At 47.3% G+C, this 24,854-nt stretch overlaps 1 protein-coding gene and 1 non-coding gene across 2 annotated transcripts in view; one reads left to right on the forward strand and one right to left on the reverse strand.

Moving 5' to 3' along the window:
* Positions 1–1,111: 1,111 nt before the first annotated feature.
* LOC127483041 (U6 spliceosomal RNA) lies at positions 1,112–1,220 on the reverse strand. The gene has a single exon (XR_007909015.2). It is a non-coding gene; the product is annotated as a U6 spliceosomal RNA (small nuclear RNA).
* Positions 1,221–5,364: 4,144 nt separating this feature from the next.
* The window catches only part of CASR (calcium sensing receptor), an 88,671-nt gene continuing 69,181 nt past the window's right edge, over positions 5,365–24,854 (forward strand). Inside the window, exon 1 of the mRNA XM_017347060.4 lies at positions 5,365–5,728. The gene's annotated coding sequence lies outside the window, so the exon portion shown is untranslated. The remainder of the gene's footprint in view (positions 5,729–24,854) is intronic.

Raw genomic sequence — 24,854 nt, forward strand, 5'->3', positions numbered from 1 at the left:
CTTTTGGAATGAGACTACGTGCCCAGAGTCGGTCTCAGTATTGTATATTGGAAGTAGATGACTTGCTTTGGTTTCACAGGCTCACAGCTGTATGCAGGCCCCATCTTGAGTTCATTAGAGTAACTTGAAAGGAGTTGTGATTATAGGGGAGAGTGAGGAAACCCTACAGGAACAATATAGAAAATTGGGAACCCAGGATGAAAGATAGACAATGAGAACTTCAAGTAGCTGGATTCCCTACGTAGTTTTAAATGGAAAGTATTTATTACTGGTTTTTTAGTTGTTTGTGTGTGTGTGTGTGTGTGTGTGTGTTACAATTTTCTCTAACCTTTCTGTGATCCCATCCCCACCCCAACACAACTTCATTACTCTCAAACCACTTGTGTTAGAGATTATTTTCTGTTTCTGAAACAGAACACCTGACACTGACTAAGTTAAAAACAAAAGAAATGTATTTAGCTCACAGTTCTGGTGGCTGGAAGTCCAAGATCTCATTTCTGGATCTGCTGGGCTTCTGGTGAGGCCCTCACGCTGCCCCACACATGGCAGGAAAGCAAAAAGTCAAGCAGGTGCATGCAGAGACAAGCATGTGTGATGAGAGGGAGGAGAGGTGCCAGGCTCACTTTGTAAAACTCACTCTCAGAGTAGCCAATCCAGTCCCAAGGCACCAAGAACTCCATGGAGACTGCATTAATCTATTCATGAGGGCAGAGCCTCCATGACTCACTCACTTCTTAAAGGCCCCACCTCCCAAAACAACTATGCTGGGAATAAAATTTTAGTAAGGGTTTTGGTAGGGACAACCACACCCAAATCATAGACCCATCAGTGAAGTTTACAACACCCTAAAACAATAGCAAAGGAGGTAAGGAAATAGGAGTGGAGTCGGGGAAGGAGGAGCTGTGTCATTCAAGGACAGGCATCCCAGATGAGCGCCTCTCTGAAGAGGTAGCACTTGAATAGAGAGCAAAGGAAGAAAGGGAGAAAAGCACTCCAAGCAGAGAAGGAAATGCAGATTTCAAGGCAGGATGAACCGGGTGCATTCAAAGACTAGCAAGAAGCCAGTATGTGGAGCCAGGCAAGAATACAGAAAATTTATTTCATTTTATTTTTAAATATGGAACGCTTCATGAATTTGCATGTCATCCTTGCACAGGGACCATGCTAAACTTCTCTGTATTGTTCCAATTTTTTAGTATATGTGCTGCTGAAGCAAGCACAAGAATACAGGATGTTTAAAAAACAACCAGAAAACCAGGCATGGGCTATGCAGACTTTAATGGGCCATGGATATTACTCTAAGTGAGAAAGGAAGTACTTTCTAGTCCAAGAGCTGCCAGTTGGACAAGCTTCCCCTTGATGCAATTATTCCAGTGAAATCAATCTATCCTTCTATGAGGCTGTCTCAATATTCTTCTCCCTCTAACTTAGCTATCAAATAAGCTCCTTGGGGTATTCTGTTCTTAGCAATTAAGGGCCCCGATGATCTCTCAGATACTTCATGCAATTAGACCATGATTTTGTGTATAATGGATATTTAAGATTCTACAATTCCAAAGTAAATTTCCACACCAAAAGTATTTTTAAAAAGTCATTATTTTAAATTTTTATGAAAGGCAGAGAGACAGTGAGAGAAAGAAAGACAAAGACCTCTGTCTGCTGGGTCACTGCCCAAATGCCTGCAACAACCAGGAACTCAACCCAAGTCTTGCACCTGGGTGGCAGGGACCCAAGCGCTTGAGTCAGCGTCTGCTGCCTCCCAAGGTGCTCATTGGCAGGGAACTGGAATTGGGAACAGAGCAACAGAGCCAGGACTCGAACCCAGATCTCTGATGTGGGCATCCCAAGTGGCATCTTAACCATGAAACCAAATGCCAGCCTCCCCAGAGGTAGTTTTAACTGCTGGAGACTTGATGTACCTTTTTTTTTTTTTTTTTTTTGACAGAGTGGACAGTGAGAGAGACAGAGAGAAAGGTCTTCCTTTTGCTGTTGGTTCACCCTCCAATGGCCGCCACGCCGGCACGCTGTGGCCGGCGCACTGTGCTGATCCGAAGCCAGGAGCAAGGTACTTATCCTGGTCTCCCATGGGGTGCAGGGCCCAAGCACCTGGGCCATCCTCCACTGCACTCCCTGGCCACAGCAGAGAGCTGGCCTGGAAGAGGGGCAACCGGGACAGAATCCGGCGCCCTGACCGGGACTAGAACCCAGTGTGCCGGTGCTGCAAGGTGGAGGATTAGCCTAGTGAGCTGCGGCGCCGGCCTTGGTGTACCTCTTTAACCATATGTGTTTTTACACTGGTCCAAATGGGGCAGCTGCCTTGGGGAAGTCAGCTTGGAGATGGGAAGTGCGGGCCTGGAAAGAGGGGGGAGCCCCATGCTCTTGCCCTTGGGGATTGATGCAGACCAAGTCTGTACCAGAAGAATGTGTGGTTAGGGAGCAAAGACTGAATTGTGAACAAATGCCCCAGCACCGTTAAATCTCCCAGAACGTTGTTTCTCTTAGACCAGTTACCTGAGGGAGAATCTGCTAGCGCCCTGTTCCCTGGTACAAGTGTCACAGTGGTGCTCCTGGTGCTCAAGGCTTGCTTGGGGCTCTCCCCTGGGATTTACCCTGAAAGGGAGTTGATGCAACTTACATCAAAATCTGTCTTTGCGGAAGTCAGGTCTCTGGGAAGGCATGCCACCAAGTCTCAGATTCCCTGGCTGGTAGGACGTCACAAGTTGCAGTGCATGCAGCGTCTGAGCTCCTGCGGCTTCATTTCTGACAAGCAGGCAGCCGCCACTGCTTCTTGCCCTGGAGTGAAGGGAAGGTGGCGGTCGTCCCCGCCCCTCCCGGCTCCTCCCAGGCAGCCCTTCAGCAGCCTCTAGACCGCGCTGGTGGTTGGAAAGTTCTCATTCATTTTGGACAGAAATCTGCGCCACCATATCATCCATGCTCTGATCATAATAGAGCATGGGGCAGGAAGAACTTTCTAACCCAAAGAGCTGCCCCTTGAACAAGCGTCCCCTTGATGCAATGATTCCAGTGGAAGCACTTTGTCCTTCTGTGGGGCTTTCGGACTATCCGTCTCCCTCTGGCATAGCTATCAAATAAGCTCCTAGGGGAATTCTGTTGTTAGTAGTTAGGGGCTCAGATGATCTCTCAGGTCTATCATGCAATTAGATCATGGTTCTGTATGTCATGAATGTTTGGATTCTACAATCCCAAAGTAAATTTCCTACACCAAAAGTATTGGTGCTCTTGGTTCCTTTCAAATTGCCTATGTTTCTTGTTTAAGTACATTCGTCTTCAATGCAAACTACACCACCTTGTAAGCGGAAAACCTATTATCACTTAGATATTAACTGCATAAAGGATAATAGCAGATGGAAGAGAAAGTGATGATATTAAATTCTACTTAGCAGCTGTTGCCTAGCAAAGGTTCGGGGGTGGGGAGCAAGTTCTCTTTTAAAACAGATTAGCCGGTGTTAGAGAGATGTGAAGACAAATATCACAAAAATGACATTTCTTCCTTGACATAATCCATAGGAATAAGAGAATTTTAAAAAAAAGTAAGATTTTCCACCTTATGATACACTGTTATTTACTGTTCTTGTCTGTTTACCACAGCAAACCATGTGTAGGGGGAAGATATACACTCTGGGAAACACTGGCAAAGCCATCAGGCACCTGCTGGAGATGATCAAGTTCAGGTCTGGGTGCTATTGCCTCCTGGCTGCCCAGTCCTAGCTACTGTAGCACTGTAAGCGGCAGTCTCTTCAGCTTTGAAATGGCGGCAGTACTACTAGTTCAGAGTGACAATTTCTTGAAGTCAGTACCCAGATGTGAGCACCACGCCCAGGTGTGAGCTGACCATCAAGGAGCAAGACAGCCATGTCATTCAGCTTTTGGGTTGAATGAATTCCCATTTTGGCCACAGACAAGGAGATTCTGGGAGCCAACTAAAATCTCTAAGATATTTTGCTGCGTACCCCCATCACAAACTTGTATGGCGGGTGTTTGGGCGTGAGGCAGGCCGTTGGCACTTGTTCTTGGTAACCAGATTCCCGCCTTGACTGCACGCAGGTGTTGAACAGGTGCTGAGCTCCTACTCCCTCCCCCACCCTTCATCTGAGGAAAGAGAAGCCCATGGGCAGATGTGGACCCCAGGATTTGGCACCCCGGCTGCCGGGCTGTGTTCCTGTAAAGACACAACATGAAAACATTTTGCTCAACTATTTATCAGACCCTTTTCTTGAATCACCCATTTAAAAGGTAGGGTTACAGAGAAGAAATCTGCATTTGCATTTAATTAATTATATCTATTAACATTAATTTATTAACTAATTTATTAATTATTATAAATTAATTATTAAGCATGGTATCTATGCAATTTTAAAATTTTTCACTTAGCATTATTTATAAATATTATTTGTAAATACTGTGTTAGTTCACATTGCCCTTTTGAAATCTGTAAATAAATGCTCTCTCCTTATTCTAAAAAGAACTTAAGGCACTTCCGTCTTGGTGTTTATCATTTTGATGGCTGTATAATATCTCATTAGGTCACCCTACCACAATTTATTTAACCAGTTTCCTATTGGCCTTACTTGTATTTTGTGTTTTTTACAGTTGTTATCTTCTGCCACAAATATCTTGTTAGGAACATCTGTACGTGCGTCTGATTTTGTTCTGTAAATTTCTCCAAGTGTGGAATTACTACATTAAAGGGAGTATTTTTGTGGGGAGGACCGGCGCATTGTTACAGAGACTAGAAAACTGCCCACCAAAAGGGTAGGCTTCATTTGAGGGCGAAAAGCAAAAACCGGTCCTCTACAAAACAAATTAACTTCCCACTTATTCAGAAAATACTGGAGCACGGTGATGGGTGCTAGGCGCCGTGCCAGAGACAGGACAGGGAGAGGGCGGGTGCCGGCCCTGCGAGAGCCACAGTGGTGTCCGCTGGAGGAGCCGCGGCACAGCGGGAGAAGCGAGCACCAAGCGCGCTTTGGCACCCGAGCGTCCGGGAGGAGCTGTTTGCAGCACAGACAGGGTCGCGGCGTGGGCGCGCACTTGACCTGAGCCCTGCAGAAGGAGTAAGAGTTCTGGCACGAGATTCATATTTCTTTCGTTGTGACTCGATGGACCTTTCTAAAAAAAAGTCCGATCCTTGGCACAGAGAAGTCATCGTCGTAAGCCCTCAAGAAACTAAAGCCGCTTTCCATCTCCAAGGAAGCAGGGGAAGGGGGACCTTCCCGACGGCAGCAGCAGGACCCGAGGCTGGGGCCGGTGACGGTAGAGGACCTGAGCGTCCCCCTGGACCTGGAGAGAGGGAACGCGCGCCCTCGGCGTCCGGCTTCGGGGAGTCCGCTCCTTTCAGTTAGAGCTGGAGAGACGGTAGGGGAGCCGGGATAGAGAGCAGAGGGAGCCTGCAGGTGGGCTCGGAGCGGAGCTGGACTCTTTTGGGACCCCGAGGGGGCAGGCGGGCGGGGAACTGGAGAGGGGCGGAGCTCCCAGGTCGCGGCCGCCGCAGCCGCCCAGAGGGTCTGCGGGGGCTGCTGAGGCCGGACCCGAGGGTTGGCCCTGGGAGCACCAGGGAGCGGCGCGCCCCTGCCAGATAGTGACCTTGCCATTGCGAGCGGGGCCCGCGTGTGCCGTCCTGAGCTTCACCCCAAGCCCATCCTCGTGGAGACGCACAGCCGCTGGGCTGCAGCTGCCCCGTGCGAGGGAACCCAGGCCGGGGCGCCAGGTAAGACCAGGGGACGTTCGGAGGGCAGGTGAACGGGGGTCTGGGAGCCACTGGCATCGCGGCCGAACGAGGGGCTCAAGCCTGGGGAGCTTGGACCTTTACGCCTTGGTCGCGGAGCGTGGAAGAATCAGGACCCAGGCTGGGGACCCTACTGCTGAGTGACAGCCCAGAGGGGCTGCGGGTCGCTGTCGGGGATGGACGGAGGGCGCACTAAGACGCAGGCTGGGGGGTGCTGCCTTGTGCCTCTGCCTGTGAGGCGGTCAGAAAACTGAACTTTCCTTGTGTTGAGACGGGGACAGGTGGCGTTCTAGCGTATACTTGTGTCGTGGGGAGGGCCACAGCGTCAGCACCCGTCCTGCTGGGCCCCGTGCCCTCCCTCAGCATTCCTGGTCCAGGCCACCAGCTGCCTTGCCTCGGGGGGCACCACACGAAGGTGTTAGTTCCCACTTGCCTGATCAGACTGATGGTTAATCTTTCATTAGTTTAAGATTCTAGTTTTCAACAGATAAGACACGCACGTGATTTAAAAAAAACAAACAATAATACAAATGTTTGCCTGGACTAGCACCGTTCCTACTGCCCACCTTGTTGACCTGCATCCTGCCTGCTCTGCTTGTCCTGTGGCCTCCTCTTGGCACTTTATTCCGCTCCTGCATTTTGAATATACCAGCAGGAAATGACGTCACCACCACTGCCGGCAGCCTTCAAGTCCAGCGCTCACCCTTGGAGCAGCTCAGCTTTCCTCTCAAGGGGGTCTTCAGGGTAGGGGGCCCACTGAGGAGAAGACAGCTCGTTTGCTTAACTCTGCCAGCCCTGTGAAGAAAGGCCATTGGGGAAGAGCCCAGGAGTCTGTACTGACCTCTTCTCTTCAGGACATGGGGCCTTGCAAGTGCGCCCGCTCGGTGGCGTCTGGTACTGAGGGGAGCGAATGAAGGGTGTTTCCTGCCTTGCACTAGATTTCCAGGATGGAAGGCGCCACTAGCGGCTGGCTCTTCCTTAAAGTAGAACTTGGCCAGTTCCACCTGGCTCTGTCTCTCCTGCCTCCAGCCCACGTCTCCCAGGGTGAAGTGCCCCTGTAGGTACTTTAGAAGGAGGGTGCCTTGTGCCTGCCTCTGTGAAGGGGTTCCAGGGCCAAAAGCTCTGTGGAGTTGGGGAGATGTAGAAGAGGGAGTTGGAGGAGAACAGGGTAGCAGGAAGGGAGGTGCAGTCCGAGACCCTTAGGTGCAGAAGAATCCTAGCACGCAGGGCCCTGCCTCTCCCAGAGGCCCCCGGATCATTTTGTTGAGAGATCACACAGGTGGCTTCCTTCGTGTTAACAACAGGCACACTCAGTTTTTTTCCAAGACTTTTTCTAGGCTAGGCCAAAGTGTATTGAGAAATAAAAAAAAATTCAGCAAATCACCCCCATTTTTGTTTATATGATAGAATGGAGTAGTTGAAATTGTTTCTACTGAATTAACAGGTACTTAAGGAGCTAGGTGAATTGTTTAAAACACCTAATGGCTCCTCCAGCCACCACATTTTCTTTTATTTTCTCCCTTTCTCGGTGTTGTGTGACCTTGAGCTGAACCCACGTCTGTCAGAAAGTTTGAGTTGGTTAGATGCTACCACTTCTCAGGTTCATTGACTGTGAGGTGGGGGTGGGGGAGGAAGGAGAGGATTAGGACTGATCCTTGGGGGTGGGGGCGGGCAGTGACCAAGAAGGATAGGGTGAGTGCGAGTACAGATTGGCAAGGAGCTGCTTGTTATCTTTAAGGGAGCAGGGCAGTGAGTGGGTAGGAAGTGAAAGAAATCATTTATTCATTAAAAATGCTTGTAGAGACCCTATCAATGCACTGCCCACTGGGAATAAAACTAGGCAAGGTCATTGCTTTGCGGGCAGCTGCTAGTAAAATAGCTGAGTGTTGACTATGTGATTGCAAACGAAGATAAGCTCCCTAAAGGAAAGAGGCAAAGTTCCTTGAAGCTGTATACAGACTTTCTCCAGGAGCTCTCCAAGGAGCTGAGACTCAAGGGCGGATGGGAAGGTTGGCGATCTCCTTGGTTTTGAGGTAGGACTGGAGTGCATCAGTTAGGAACTACACTTGGCTGCTGGTTCATCAGGGAGACTGGCTGTCCCGTCGCTTCCGCCACACCACCTGTGCACAGGTGCAGCGGTGAGCTTTCTGGCAGAGCATCAATGCGCTGTCTTGAGTTGGTCATGATTTTCCATGACTGTGGTCTTGCTTTTAAATTAAATGCTTAGATTAACTTTAGTCTTATCAGTTTTATTTTATTGCATACATATTGCAGTTCAAATGTGAATCAGCCATACTCTGATAAGAAAAAAATGTATATAAGCCTAATATCAAATTTGGCTTTTACAATGACAGTTCACTGTTATCACTGAATAGCTTCCCAGGTGGCAGGTGGACATAATATCATCGCTGGACCTGTAACCACTGCTCTAATTGGGAGGGTGTCGAGTTTTAGTTATCCTCAAGCTGCATATACCTTCACAAAGCTTCATATGCAGTTCTTTAGCAAAGAAGAAATATAGTATACCAATATTATTGATGTTGTAAGCAAAAGTAATATAAATCACACAATATAGTGCATGGGGTATTCCAACCAAGCAACGTGTTTCATATTCCAAAAAACATCTTCATTCATCCAGTACATTCGCAGTAAATTTCTGTGGGCTCACCACTGTGCTAGATCAGTAAGTCACAGCCGCAGCCTTTCAGGAATTCACAGCCGTGTCAGAGGGAGGTCCGACTCATCCATGTAAAGGGAGTCCGTACTGTGCTCGCTGTAGTGGAAGCATAATCAAGAACAGCGATGAGCAAGGTGGGGAGCCCTCAATTCCAAAGGGAAGAGGGGTCAGGATGTTTCCTGGAGCAGAAAACACTTGGATTGAGTCTTGGAAGATGAGATATTCCACCAAATAAACCAAGGGGGGAAGGCATCCTGGGAGAGAGATTCATGCAAAAGCAAACAACCAACCACCATCACAACAACAGAAAACAGAGGCACAAAGCAGTATGTCAAGGTGTAGGACTTGCAGGTGCTTCAATGGCCTGAAGCCCAAGACACAGAGAGAGCTCACTGAGCCATGAGGCTGGAGAGGCGGGCAGGCTAGCAAGGTGGCTGACGGATGACCCCACAGGCCCAAGAGTGAGCCAGGGTTCTGCCATTTGCTAGCTGTAGGAACTCCGTCGAGTATCTGAGCCCTGGAAATTAATGGTGACAAAGGTCGTACTCCCTCATGGGATTGCTGTGAAGATTGAAATAAGATAGGCAGTACCTGGCACAGATCAAGTGCCCAGTAATTGTTGGCTCTTACTGTTGTTGTTTCTCTGAGGGCAAAGGAGGATGTGAGAGGATTCTACCTGGGAGGGCGTCTTAGAGAGATTTTGGTTCAGCGCCCAGTCATCCTGACCGCATGTGGATGCGAGGTTTGAAGGGAGCAGAGTGACCACTTAGAGATGTTGCGACTCTTCACATATGGTGAAGTGCCCGGACCGTAGTGGTTACAGCAGTGGCCATGGAGAAAGAGAGCTAAATGCTTGAGCTATCCCCCAGGGAGACTCCACCACAGAACTCAGTCATCGGATGTGCTGTGCGGAGAGAGAAGGTGGAGACGCCATATCTGAGACTCAGGTCTGCGGTCCTTTGGCTCTGTGTGACCCACGTGTTCTTGGGGTAAATCAGAGGGAACTGGGTCTCACACAGGGCTGGAGATTAGGAACCTGGGAGGGGCTTATGTGCAGAAGACTCCATGATTGGTACCAAAAATGTTGACTGTCCAATTCAGAGGACTCCTGGATGACTTCTGGGTTGTAACACAAAGCAGAATCAGGACGGTCTAGGGTGATCCTGGACAGATATAATCCTGTCTCTTCCTGTGTCTCCCTTGTGGGAGGCTTAGTTCAGGGCAAATGAACTTTAGACTTCAGCCGTTTGTCATCGCTGCGGAGGGCACATAAAACCTTCCCTCCTGCCTGCTGGTTTGGATAGCCTCTGATCTGACAGCAGCCTGATTGATTTTTTTTTTTTTTTTTTTTTTTGCTTCTGCTTTTCTCAAGTGTCCTCCCACAATCCAGCAAGCACTGATTGAGGTGCCCACACAAAGTGATTAAAGTCTGTGAGTGTGAGGGGGCTTGGGTGGTGACTGACTTGTGTGATAGCATTTGTTGAACAGTACCCAGGAGTGATGTGTCTGTTTCTACCCACAGTGGATGCAAGGAAGTGTTCATTAAGTGTGTACTGTCAGCTTCAGTTGCTTGAACAGCTGTATTATTACTTGAAGCCACAGCAATGAGCAGACAGCATAATTAAGCAGCGCCAAGTGAGTGAGGTGGCCAAATGTGGAATGAGGGAAAATAAGATTAGCCTCGGTTCTGGACAGTCTTTGTTTGAAAGTGGACTTTGTGGGGCCGGCGCTGTGGCATAGTAGGCTAAGCCTCCACCTGCGGAATCCCATATGGGCGCCAGTTCTGGTCCCGGCTGCTCCTCTTCCAAAGAAGCTCCTGTCTTCTGGCTTCTGATCAGCTCAGCTCCGGCTGTTGTGGCCATCTGGGGAGTGAACCAGCAGATGGAAGACTTTCTCTCTGTCTCTCCCTCTCTATGTCTGTAACCCTACCTCTCAAATAAATTAAAAATAATTTTTTTTAAAAAAGTGGTTTGGGAACCAGAGTTGTGGTACAATGTGTAAGACCACCACCTGAGACACCAGTGTCACATATCAGAATGCTGGTTCACACCCTAGCTACTCTGCTTCCAATCCAGCTTCCTGCTAATGTGCCTGGGAAGGCAACAGAAAATGGCCCAATACTTGGGTCCTGCCACCCATGCGGGAGACCAGAATGGAGTTCCTGGCTCCTGGCTTCAGCCTGGTCCAGCCCTGGCTGTTGAAGCCATTTGGAGAGTGAACTGGCAGATGGAAGATATGGAAGATCTCTCTCTCTCTCTCTCTCTCTCTGTCTCTCTGTCTCTCTCTCTTTCAAATCAATCTTTAAAAATTGTTGACTTTCTATTCTCTGTGACCTTGGGCAAGACATTAACCTAGCTGAACCTCAATCTTGACTGGTGGGCATTTCATTGATGCCTGTAAAACTAAAGTGTAATTCAAAGGCAGGGGGTGGGTGGGTTGTGAGGCTTAAATGAGTTATCGTTTGACAGTGCTTAACGCAACGCTTGGCTCTGTAAGTGCTCCATGGCCCGTATCCTTTGGCTCACCTACCCCCTGAGGTCTGCTCACACTGAAAAAGCAGGAAGAGTAAAGGTCTCCTAGGTTAAGCAGGCTGGATTAATTTGCTTTTATGTGTTTCTCATCCATAATTGATTTCCATCCCCACCCTAGGGACCAGGGTGGAACTGCGGTTTTCCCCACCCTCAGTGAGTGCTTATCAGTGATGATGTGGGTACAGGTAATGCAACACCTAGAAAGAGGAAGCTAATTTTAGCCATTCTTCTTTCAACACCCACACCAGCAAAATTACTAACAAATAGGAAAAGAGAGCAATTTGACTTCTTTCACCCCTATTTTCTGTTGCTTCCTCACAGACCCATTTCTTATTGATTTGTTGTTTTTCACGTAGAGAGAAGCAAGTTCAAAGGATTGTGATTGCTCCCCCCAGTCATCGTGAACTGTTCATCCCTAGGAAAAATGTTTCATGTTCTTCTCCCCTTATTTTTGAAAAGTGGAATGACAGAGAGAGAGAAGGAGAGACAGAGATCTCCATCCACTGGTTCACACCCCCAAATACTGGGCCAGGTCCGAGTCAGGAGCCAGGAACTCCATGCAGGTCTCCATGTGGGTGGTGGGAACCCAAGTGCTTGAGCCATCATCCACTGTCATATCAGGCTGTGCATTAGCAGGAAGCTGGAAGGGAGGCAGGGGTGGGACGGCGTCCCAGGCACTCTGATGTGAGATGTGGACACCCCAGGTGGCGGCTTAACTCACTGCACCACAACACCCGTCACTGTTTCCTTCCTCTTAATAGAAGCGGATGCTTGAAGGAATTACCATGGCCATCATACAGTCTTTCTAAATACTCTGCAATTGAACACAAGTCTTTCATTTAGTTTAATCAGTTGGGCTCTAGCTGCATGTCTGATGGGGAGTGGGTCCTGTGCACTCAGAGATGCCAGCGTGATGTGCAGATCTTCCAGTCTCTGTGGAAGAGGGGAGGGGATGGGAAAAGGAGTGAGGTGGGTGCCAACTGATCTGAGCCAGTCGGAGTGGAGCAGGGCAGGGAAGACCAAGGTTCTCCACCACAGCATCGGGCCCTAAGGCCATCATATCCTGAGCCCTCAGGTCAGCATCTGGGTCTGCCCATACCTGCGCCCAAAGCCCCTACCCGTGAGAACCTTTTTGTACTATGTTAATTGATCAAGATATCAAAAGTAAAATGCAGTAAGGAGGCCAAGTATCCTTCTTTTTCTACACTCTAAAAATATATCAACTAAAGACTTCTTTCTATGGAATTGTCAGCCAATTTTCACCTTCACCTTTTAAAAGACAGTGCAGTAGAGTGGCTAAGAGCTTGGTCTCTGCAGTTTGACAGCCTGGGCTTGTATTCCAGCTCCACAATTACTGGCTGTGTGGACTTGCACAAGCTGCTTAATGTCTCTGGACCCTGTTTCTCTTCTGTATAAGCCAGGGTTATTAATATTCCCTGCCTTGCTGGTTGCTAAAAGACCTAGCTGGTCTATTACACATTGTTTAAGTCCATCAAGCACAGACAGCATGTCTTAGGCAGAAACCCAGGAGCCAGCTTAGGGCCTGGTACATCAGAGGAGCTAAGGGATCAATCAATGAACAAATCTCAATATGTAAACTAGGATAGCAGCCAGTGTTTGACAGAGTGTTCTATCGTTAACTCATTTGCTCCTCACAACGTCTCAGAAGATAAGTAAGGGAGCGGGGCAGAAGTACTGCCATCTTCATTTTATGAGCTAGGAACCCCGGGCACGGGAAGCGAAGTGGCTCGTCAGCAAAGCACCAATGCTCTTCACAGCTGAAGTCACTGTGGCTCCGCATCCTCCCGTCCGTCTGTGGGGCACTCTGTCTGGATGCCTCTCTATCCAACACAGTTTTCACAGATACAAAGAAAAAAAATGACCACACATGGCTTCTTTAGCTTTATGAAAAGACAAACTTCTTCCTGTTAAATGTCCTCACTCAGGTTGCAGCTTCAAGCTGAAACGTGAAGTTTGGAAAGTTTCTACATTTTGGAGGAGGATGGCACAGTGGACATTTTATAGGAATGAGGAAGTTCTAAGTATGAAAATAGCAGAGGATTATGAAAGACACTATTGATAGATATTTTTTAAAGATTTATTTATTTATTTGAAAGGTAGAATTACAGAGAGAGAGAAGGAGAAACAAAGAGAGAGATTCTCCATCTGCTGGTTCACTCCCCAAATGGCCACAACAGCCAGGACTGGGCCAGGCTGAAGCTAGGAGCCAGGAGCTTCTTCAGGGCTCCCACTTGGGTGCAGGACCATCTTCCACTGCTTTCCCAGGTGCATTAACAGGGAGCTGGATTGGAAGCGGAGCAGCCAGGACTTGAACTGGGCCCATATGGGATGCCGGTGCTCTATGCCATGGCTTTAACCATATGTGCCACAGTGCCAGACTTGATAGATTTTATAACAAACATTTTTTTTTTGACATGCAGAATTAGACAGAGAGAGATACAGAGAGAAAGGTCTTCCTTCCATTGGTTCACCCCCAAAATGGCCGCTACGGTTGGCGCGCTGCGCCGATCCGAAGCCAGGAGCCAGGTGCTTCCTCCTGGTCTCCCATACGGGTGCAGGGCCCAAGCACTTGGGCCATCCTCCACTGCACTCCCGAGCCACAGCAGAGAGCTGGACTGGAAGAGGAGCAACCAGGACAGAATCCGGTGCCCCAACCAGGACTAGAACCCGGGGTGCCGGTGCCACAGGCGGAGGACTAGCCAAGTGAGCCAGCGCCATGGCCTATGACAAACATTTTAAATAAATAAATAACAAGTCATACTTAAGTTAAAAGGAAAACAAGCTCAAAACTTTGTAACAAATATTCCAAAATGTTAAAATTTTCCATATATAAAGAAATGATAGGAAGAATGTTAAAATTATGATTTTTTAAAAAGTAGGCAAAAGATGTAACACTTTTCAAGTGAAGAAAAGCACATGGATGGTGAAGCACTGAAAAATATTTTCTCTCCACTAGAATAAAAGAAGTAAGCATTTTTAAAATTTTTAAAATTTATTTATTTGAAAGGTAGAGTTGTAGACAGTGAGAAAAAGAGAGACAGAGAGAGAGGTCTTCCTTCCGTTGGTTCACTCCCCAAATAGCCGCTGCAACTGGCGCTACACCGATCCGAAGCCAGGAGCCAGGTACTTCTTCCTGGTCTCCCATGCGGGTGCAGGGCCCAAGCACCTGGGCCATCCTCCACTGCACTCCTGGGCCACAGCAGAGAGCTGGCCTGGAAGAGGAGCAACCAGGACTAGTACCTAGAGCCCATGTGGGATGCTGGTGCAACAGGCAGAGGAGTAACCAAGTGAGCCACAGCGCTGGCCCCAGCATTTTTATTTTTTTTTTTAAAGACTTATTTATTTATATGAAATTCAGAGTTACACAGAAAGGAGAGGCAGAGAGAGAGAGAGAGAGAGCGAGAGAGAGAGAGAGGTCTTCCATTCGCTGGTTCATTCCCCAATTGGTCGCAATGGCCGGAGCTATGCCAATCTGAAGCCAGGAGCCAGGAGCCTCCTTCTGTCTCCCATGTGGGTGCAGGGGCCCAAGGACTTGGGCCATCTTCTACTGCTTTCCCAGGCCACAGCAGAGAGCTGGATTGGAAGAGGAGCTACCGGGCCCCGAACTGGCACCCATATGGGATGCTGGTGCTGCAGGCTAGGGCGTTAACTCTCTGCGCCACAGCTCCAGCCCCAGTAAGCATTTTTAAAATGGTATACTAGTGGGGCTGGCACTGTGGCCAGGAGGGTAAAGCCACAGCCTGCCGTGCTGGCATCTAATAGGGGCTCTGGTTCAAGTCCCAGCTGCTCCACTTCTAGTCCAGCTCTCTGCTATGGCCTGGGAAAGCAATAGAGCAGTAGCAGATGGCCCAAGTCTTGCGCCCCTGCAATGCCAGGGGAAACAGGAAGAAGCTCCTGGCTCCTGACTTCTGACCAGCATAGCTCTGGATGTTGTAGCCAATTGGGGAGTGAACCAGCGAATGGAAGACCTCTCTCTCTCTCTATGTAACTCTGCCTTTCAAATAAATATTTTAAAAATGGTATACGGCCTGCGCTGTAGCTCAATAGGCTAATCCTCCGCCTTGCGGCGCCAGCACACCGGGTACTAGTCCCGGTCGGGACACCGGATTCTGTCCCGGTTGCCCTTCTTCCAGGCCAGCTCTCTGCTATGGCCAGGGAGTGCAGTGGAGGATGGCCCAAGTGCTTGGGCCCTGCACCCCATGGGAGACCAGGAGAAGCACCTGGCTCCTGCTTTCAGATGAGTGCGGTGCGCCGGCCGCAGCAGCCATTGGAGGGTGAACCAATGGCAAAGGAAGACCTTTCTCTCTGTCTCTCTCTCACTGTCCACTCTGCCTGTCAAAAAAAAAAAAAAAATGGTATACGAGTTTTCTCATCAAAAATATTGAGACGTTAAAGATAATGCTGGTAGGCCGGCGCCACGGCTCACTAGGCTAATCCTCCAACTTGCGGCGCCGGCACACCGGGTTCTAGTCCCGGTCAGGGCGCCAGATTCTGTCCTGTTTGCCCCTCTTCCAGGCCAGCTCTCTGCTGTGGCCAGGGAGTGCAGTGGAGGATGGCCCAAGTTCTTGGGCCCTGCACCCCATGGGAGACCAGGATAACTACCTGGCTCCTGCCATCGGATCAGTGCGGTGCGCGGGCCGCAGCGTGCTGGCCGCAGCGGCCATTGGAGGGTGAACCAATGGCAAAGGAAGACCTTTCTCTCTGTCTCTCTCTCTCACTGTCCACTCTGCCTGTCAAATAATAATAATAATAATAATAATAAAAGGAAATATAAAAAAAAGATTTATGCTTGAAGCTATTTGAAACAGAAACACCAGAAATAACCTAGGTATCCAACAATAAGGGAGCAATTAAATAGCTTATGGTGAGTGTGAAGCAACATAGACATCAGCCCTGTAACCTTGGAAACCTCTTCAGGCCCTAGTTTTGCCTCAACTATGCAATGGGAATGATGAGAATATTAGGACAGGATTGTTATACGGATTCAATCAATATAGGCCTACAATTCCAAAATCCCCAAAGCTCTAGAAAGCTAAAGGCTTTTTCTGTATGACTTAATTGGCACCAAAATAAATAAATAAATAAATAAATAAATAAATAATTGAACTGACACAGATTTGCTTGTTTCATTTATGTGACTAGAGGCAACAGCTATAATCAAGCTTAATGCTTTTCCATAGCTCTACGTTCCCTGCAGACTCTCCAACGCTCTCTTTATGCACTAATAACTCTCTTGCATGTGTGATAATGTTAATTTTGAGGTCAAAGCTAACTGGAGAGCAGTTGTGCCTGTTTTTCCTATTTTCCTATTTTTCCTCCCTGGCCATTTATTGTATATGTTTGCTTTGTTTTTTTTTTTTTTTAAATAAAGATTTATTTTGTTTACGTATTTGAAAGGCAGAGTGACAGGGGTGGGGAGAGAGAGAAAGAATAAGAGAATCTTCCACCTGTTGGTTCACTCCCCAAATGACCCCAACAGCCAGGTCTGAGCTAAGCTGAAGCCAGGAGCCAGGAATTCCATTCTGATCTCCCATATGGGTGGCAGGGGTCCAATGTGCATGGCCATCTTCCAGTGCTTTCCCAGGCACATTGGCAGGAAGCTGGATGGGAAGCAGAGTGGCAGGATTTGAACCAGCACTGCAATATGAAATGTTGGCATGACGGGCAACTTAACCCACTGCACCACAACATTGGCCACATATGCTTTTTCAGACCAAGATACTTTGTCTTCCTAACTTTATTTGGAGCTGCTTGAAGGCAGGGCCCATCTCACGCAGCTCTGGGTCCTCCCTTGCAATAGCCACGGTGGGCGCTGCCAGCCTCCTGCAGCTCTCTCTGCTGCTCTTCTCCCTTCCTTTCTCCTGAACCCCACCACTAGGTCCTTCCTGCGTAGGCGGAATCAAGCCACACCAATAGGAAAGTAAACTGCGGTCAGGGTGAGCACCCTGAGCGTCTGTGCCTGCGCCCCAGCTGCGCGTGGTTCATTAGCATCTGCCTCACTGTTCTGCAGCCGGCCTTGCACCTGGCAGAGGGGTCCAACCATGTGGTGTAGCCCTCCGTTCCTCTTGAGGCTTCCCAGAGCCCCGTTCTCCCTTCCCTATGTACCCACCTTCCATTTCCGTTTTTACGTTGCCCAGTTTCACTGACATCCTTGGCATCATCCAAGGCCATGCCAAGAGCTCACATCTGCTGGTTGGAGCTCCTGCCTGTGGAGCCACTTCCCTCCTCCCGAGGGCTCTCGGTGCAGCACGGTGGACACGTTTATCTGCGCTGTACATTTCAGTTATTCTCTTCCCTTCCCTCCCACCTTCTCCTCCTTTCCTCTTCTGCCCTTTTCTCTCCCCCTCTCCCTTCCTTCATCTCTCCCTTGCCCCCTCTTCTTGAGGTCCTTAGCCCTGTTGTTGCTATTAGTGATGGTCTCAACCCACCATGGCAGCAGTCAGCTGACATGGCCAAAGGTTTGTAATCTTCCTTTTGTCAGGGTCCCAAATCATGTCATATTTCCTTGTAACAGGTCTACGGAGCAGCTGGACCTCTGTGCAAAAAGGTGGGATTTCCTCTCGTGCCTTCATCTCCTCTGGCCCTGTCTTTGGTACAGCCCTGGTGTCTACACTGCTCCGTGGACTCCGCACTAGTGCACACTTCCACATCCCGCTGGTTTTCCAACTCAGAGGGCATTTTTATTCAGGAACCAGCCTGTGTTGGTCTGAAGGCTTTCCTTCTACGTGTCCCATGATCTCCATGCTACTGGTAGCTTTTATAACAGAATCTTAGGGGAAAAAATATCCTAAGGAATACCACTTACTGTTTGTTCAGTGTTGTCAATGTGCAAGCATTCTGGTAAGCATTTTTGTGCACCGTTTAGGTACTTTAGGCAAATATTTTCCTGACACACACGTGGAAATTGAGGTTTTGTGAGGTTATGTGACTTGTCAAACGTGTCATAAGAGTAACCCTCATTTCGAATTCAATTCATATAATTCTAAAGTCCACAGTCAAATTTAGTGTCTAGAATTTTCTTTCTCTCCTTCAAAAGATGTGATGAGTTTTGCAACAGCTCTCTCATACACTGCTGTGAGAATACAGTATAAAAGGATGTAGTTGTTTTGGAGGGTGATTCAACAATACATGTGCAGAGCTTTTGAAATGTTCTTATCCTTTAGTCTAACAATTCCCACACCTGAGTTTATGCTATGAAAATTAGTATTATATATGCAACTATTTTCCCCTAAGGAAGTTCAAGGCAGCAATATTCATAATATGAAAAGTTTTAAACAAGTCCCATGACCAACAGAAAGGATCTGCTAAAGTATGATGCACAGGCTCAGTGAAATACCAAGCACTTACTATAAATCGTGCAGAAACAGAATATGCAGTGACATAGAAAGGTGTTTGTGATACAGCAAGTAAAATATCATAGGATTTTAGACTAACTCATTTTTGCAAAAACAGACACCAAGAAAAATTCAAAGTATATCCATGATATATTATAATATATCTATGATCTATCTATCTATAATATTGAAGGATGTGGGGCTGGTGTTCTGGCACAGTGGGGTTAAGCCACTGCTTATGACACCGGCATCCCACATTTGGGTCCTAGCTGCTCTGTTTCCAATCCAGCCCCTGCTAATGTGCCTAGAAAAGCTGAGGAAGATGGCCTAAATGTTTTCGTCCCTGTCACCCAAGTGGAGACCAGAGTGTAACTCTGGACTTCTGGATTCAGCTCCTCCCAGCTCTGGCTATTGAGGCCATCTGGGAAGTAAATGGAAGTGAATGGGCATGAGTGAACCAGTGAATGGAAGGTCTCCCTCTCTCTGTCTCTGTCTCTCTCTCTGTCTCTGCCTTTCAAATAAATGAATAAATCTTTAAAAGAGAAAAAGAAAGGAGTCGTATGATTAACTTGTTAGAACGAAGACTTTTTTTCTTTTATCTTTGTACTCTAACATAGTGACTTTTTAACTGACATTTAGTTTTTTTAAACACTTTTTAGTTATTTTTTTCAAGTCAGAAGAAAGTCTGCATGTTGTCCCCTCTCCCCAGTTTATTAAGATGTAATTGACAAAAGTTGTGTAAGTTGAAGATATGCAACATGACGAGTTATATATACATCTACATTGTGAAGTGATTGCACAACCAAGTTAGTTAATATGGCTGTCACCTAACTTAGGATTTTTGGTGTGGTGAGAACATTCAAAATCTGCTCTGGTAGCTGACTTGGAGTGCACAACACAGCCTTGTGAACCGGTCCCCGTGCGTACGGTAGATCCTCCGAAGGTACTCGTCTGGCCGAAGGTACTCACTCGTCTGGGAACAGAAAGCTTGCCCCGCCCCACCAGCATCTCCCCGCTTAGATGCGGTTTTTGGAGCTGCATCTGGGATTTTCCTTAGGCTGCTGTTTTGATGCTGACAGCTCCTCCAGCTGTTCTTTCTGTCTCCCTGCTGCTGGGCTGAGCCGAGGAGCTCATCATCCATGCTGGGCTGCTGTCTGGCAGTGTGCATCCTGTGTGGCTCAGGTGGGAAAGCTGTAGCCTGTTGGATGAAAATCCTTTCCCTGATCTAAACTCGATGCCCTCTACCTCCCTCCCAACCTAGCTTTGTGAGGCCCAGCAGCCCTTGTTTTATTTTTCCTCCTCTACCTGCTTTACCCTCACTCAGTGTGCTGGAAATTCCACACTTGGTTTTTAATTAGCAGATCACTGACTGTTGTTCACAGTTATCAGTACTTCCATTTTATTTTATAATTTCCCCCATTGGGGCTGGCGCTGTGGTGTAGCGGGTAAAGCCACTGCCTGCAGTGCCAGCCTCCCATATGGGCGCCGGTTGGAGTCCCAGCTGCTCCACTTCCAATCCAGCTCTCTGCTATGGCCTGGGAAAGCAGTAGAAGATGGCCCAAGTCCTTGGGCCGCTGCACCCACATGGGAGACCTGGAGGAAGCTCCTGGCTCCTGGCTTCAGATGGATGCAGTTCTGGCCATTGAGGCCAATTGGGCAGTGAACCAGCGGATAGAAGACCTCTCTCTCTGTCTCTCTCTCTCTCTGCCTCTCTTTCTCTCTGTGTAACTCTGGCTTTCAAATAAGTAAATAAATCTTAAAAAAAAAAAAAAAATAAGTAGTTTCCCCCATAACCAAAGTCACATCTTCAGAGACACAGCTCTAGCTCCTCAGTTTTTTTCGTAGCTTCTTTCCTTAGTGCAGGTGAGCATTCGTGTTTCTGTTTGCTCGTCTGCTCTCTTTGCTCCAGGGTGCTCTGATTTGCCGGACCAGGTCACCTGCCAAGTGCCTTATGCTGTGACCTCATCTTCGTCTCTGCTCTTCGTGTCACCCCCCACCCTCCCAGGCTTCACGGTGCCTTTGAAAAACACCTTCAGCCTGTCTTCAGCCCGCTGTTCTGCTCGCGTGGCTTTCATCGTGCCTCTGCCGCCTTCCCCTGTGGACCCCTTTCATTTTGTTTCTGGACAGTCCAGTTCTCCTCCTCTCATCTATTTATATTCTTCATCAGCTGCGTCAACTGGTGCCTTAGTCTAATCATTCATGCCTTTGATCCGGGCCTTCCTTGACGTGTGTTTTCAGATCTTTTCAAAACAATTCTCACTCTGGCTCCTGCCAGCCCGGCAAAGCTTTTCTGAGTCATGCCTTTTGCTTTAGGATGAAATCGATGATAAGAAGGAACAGTTTAACCTCAGGAGAGACACAAAACATCCATTAGCATTCCTTCTACAAAAACACAAAATATTGGGTAGAGAAAAACAAGTGGTCTTTATAAGGTGCAAATCAGCCCTGACAAACTCCAGCCCCCCAAGCCTACCGCCCCCCCCAAAAAAATTGTGACACAGTATTTTCACCTCTTGCAATGGCTCCTAAGGAGACAACTGGACAAATATGAAGCAGCTACCTGAAGATAGGTCAATTCACATGAGGGTTGTGTGCCACCAAGGAAGTGCGGCAGCCGGCTGCAGTAGGCTGTGGATTTCTGCACACGAAGTTCATCGACTGCAATTCTTCCTCTTTGCTCACTGGCACTTGCTACAGTGTTCTGTCCCCAGGCGGCTGCCTCAATCCTGCTCCTGAACAGTTGCCTTTCTCTTCTCTAGATGACAAATTCATACATTTGCAGCAGTATTTACTTGTGAGGAATGTAATGTGCCTTACAGTTATCCCAATGTTTTTATTACGGAGCGAGGAAGAGAAAGAGAATAAGCTTTCATTTGCTGTTGCAGTTCCCAGATGCCCACAGCAGCTGGTACCGGGCTGGGCTGCAGGTGAGAACTCAGTTCTGGTCCCCACTCAGGTGACAGGAACCCAGTGACTTGAGCCATCCCCACTGCCTCCCAGGGTCCACATTAGCATGAAGCTGGTCTCAAGATCAGGAGCCAGAAATGGAACTCAGGCACTTAGACGTGGGACACAGGCATCCCAACCAGTGTCTTAATCTCTAGGCCTACCTAACACCTAGAATTTTTATTGGTTTTATTAATACTCCTGTTACAAAGTTACATAGAATTTTTCCTTTTTTCTACAGAGATTAATCCATTATCTCTATTACTTTTAATTCATTTAATTTTTGCCAGTGAAGTGCTTTTTAAATTTTTATTTATTTATTTATTTATTTATTTTTATTTGGAAGGCAGAGAGACTGAAAGACAAAAACAGATAAAGACCTTCATCCACTAGTTCACTTTCCAAATGCCCACAACATCTAGGGCTGGGCCATGCTGGAGCCAGGAGCCCAGAACTCAGTCATGGGCTCTTACAGGGGTATCAGCTGTCACCTGCTGCTCCCCAGAGTGCACGTGAGTAGGGAACTGAAATTGGAAGCAGAGCCGGGACTTGAACCCAGGTACTCTGATATGGGATGCAGATGTCCCAAGAGGCATTTTAACCATTTTAACCACTGTGCCAAATACCTGCCCCTTTTCTTAAAATACATGTATTACATCTTTTTTTAAAGATTTATTTATTTATTTATTTACTTGAAAGTCAGAGTTACACACAGAGAGGAGAGGCAGAGAGAGAGAGAGAGAGAGGTCTTCCATCTGCTGGTTCACTCCACAATTGGCCGCAACAGCTGGTGGTGGGCCGATCTGAAGCTGGGAGCCAGGAGCTTCCTCTGGGTCTCCCACACAGGTGCAGGGGTCCAAGGACTTGGGCCATCTACTACTGCTTTCTCAGGCCATAGCAGAGAGCTGGATCGGAAGTGGAGCAGCCAGGTCTTGAACTGGCGCCCATATAGGATGCCGGCACTGCAGGCAGTGGCTTAACCTGCTAGCCACAGCACCAGCCCCCCATGTATTACATCTTTACATCTTACCTGAATCCCTAGACAATATGCCTAATGTTACAGTGTTTTTGAATTTTGTGCAAATGGAATTAAGTGTTTTTCTCAATGTTCTATTGAAACACATGTATCAGGGGCAGGCTTGGGACACCTGCATCCCATACTGGAGTGCTGATTAAGTCCTGGCTGCTCCACTTCATATCCTGCTTCCTGCTAATGTATCCTGGGAGGCAACAGATGATGGTTCAAGTGCCTACGCCCCTGCCACCCACATGGGAGACCCCAAATGGAGTTCCAGGCTCCTGACTTTAGCCTGGCCCAGCCGTGGCTGTTGTGGGCATTTGGGGAATGAACTAGCAGATTTAAGATCTCTCTCATTATGTTTCTCTGCCTTTTAAGGAAATGGAAATAAAATTTATGTATTTACATATATATGGGAATATATGTATATGTGTACATACACTTATATATCACAATAATACATGTTAATGGCTCTAGTTATTGGTCATTCATTTTCTCTGCTATAATTAATTTAATCATATAAGTGCATCAAAATATATATTCTGCCAATGGATTAGTTGGCATTTGCAGCTTCCTGTTGTGATAAACAATGCTGTGAACATGTTTACACTTGACTGCTTGGCACATGTGTAAGAATATCTAGAAATTATTCTTGGGATAAAGTTGGGGGCTTAGACAATACAAAATGGATTTCCAAAATTATTTTACCAGTTTAAACTTTCTCTACTAGTAAAAGAAAATGTTTGGAGCAGGTGTTGTGGTGTAGTAAGTAAAGCTGCCACCTGCAGCACTGGCATCCCATATGGGCACTGGTTCCTGTCCTGGCTGCTCCACTTCCAATCCTGCTTTCTGCTAATGGCCTGGGAAAGCAGTGAAAAATGACCCAAGTGCTTGGGCTCCTGCTACCCACGTGGGAGACCCTGATGCTGCTCCTGGCTCCTGGCTTCAACCTGGCCCTGTCCTGGCTGTTGTGGCCACTTCAGAAGTGAACCAGCGGATGGAAGATCTCTGTCTCTCCTTCCTCTCTCCATAATCTGACTTTCAAATAAATAAATGAATCTTTTAAAAATAACAATGTAAAGAACTTGACATATAAAAAGAAAATGTTCCTTTAAGCGCTCCTTGCCTACTGCTGAATCGCTGCCCAGTTGTTTTGGTTTTCCTTTGATTGCTAATAAGTATGTGCTGCTGCTTTGTTGATTTATATTTTGTTCTCTGTAGACGCCTATTGATGTCTGTTGCCCACTGGTTTTCCAGGGGGAGGTTTCTAGCTGTCTTCCAGCCAGGATGCTGGGTGTCCTCAAGACTTGTCTTTTGCAGCTACATTGCTGCAGCTGTCCCCTCGGGCTGTGGCTGGTCTGTGCACTTCATAGAATTTTTCTGTGAAGAGTAGTTCATAGTCTAGTGTAATTGAATTGATCACATTTTCTTTTGTCATTTGTGGCTTTTTATTTATTGGTTTGTTTTTGAAATCTTTCCATATCTGAGAATATAAGAGACATTCTCTCATATTTTCTTCTATTTTTTTTAAAAAGATTTTGCCTACCATGTTTAAATCTTTAAGCTAGTTCCAACTGATTTTTGTGCCTGATCTGAGTACAAGTCTAAATTCATTTCTTATGCATGGGCAGGCAGTTGTCCCAATACTAGTATTGAATAGTTTTCCCTTTCTCCTGCCAACACACAGTACCATCTGGTGATACCAACACTCCGTGGATGCGTGAGCCTGTCTTGGGGCTCTGTAACACTGTTTATCCTCTCTGCCATTATCAACTGCCTCCATTATTCCAGCCTCATAGTGAGTTTTAGTGCCAGGTACAGTGAGCCTGCCTTCTGTGTTTTCTCTTTAGAATATAGAGTATTCTCAACACTTTACTTGTTTATTCAACTTTTAAGAATCAATTAGTCAAGTTGTGCACATGCAACATGCACACATACTTAGGCGTACATGTGCCCACACCCCTGTTGATATTTTTTATTAGATTTACAGTGAATTTTGGAACTGATATCCTAGCAATATTGAGTCTTTCCATCCATGAGCATAGGAAAGCTTTCCATTTACAGATATTTAGATGTTCTTTTTAAAAAAAATTTATTTATTTGAAAGTCAGAGTTACACAGAGAGAGAAGGAGAGGCAGAGAGAGAGAGAGAGAGAGGGGTCTTCCATCTGCTGGTTCACTCCCCAAATGGCCGCAATGGCTGGAGCTGTGCCAATCCAAAGCCAGGAGCCAGGAGCTTCTTCCAGGTCTCCCCACACGGGTGCAGGGGCCCAAGGACTTGGGCCATCTTCTACTGCTTTCCCAGGCCATAGTAGAGAGCTGGATTGGAAATGGAGTAGCTGGGTCTCAAGCCGGCACCCATATGGGATGCCAGCACTGCAGGCAGTGGCTTTACCCACTACACCACAGCGCTGGCCTCTAGATGTTCTTAGATGTTTTTCAACATTTGAAATTTCTCCATAACATTTTTAGTTCCTTTTATTCCTGAGAAACTTTTGGTTGCTATTATAAGCAGCATCTATTTACAAAGCATCTATTTCTTATTGATGATTTACAGAATTGCAAATGACTTTTATATACA

The sequence above is a fragment of the Oryctolagus cuniculus genome, chromosome 4 (genome assembly GCF_051225735.1).
Source record: "Oryctolagus cuniculus isolate XC-2025 breed Fujian yellow rabbit chromosome 4, ASM5122573v1, whole genome shotgun sequence".
In the NCBI taxonomy this organism is placed as follows: domain Eukaryota; kingdom Metazoa; phylum Chordata; class Mammalia; order Lagomorpha; family Leporidae; genus Oryctolagus; species Oryctolagus cuniculus.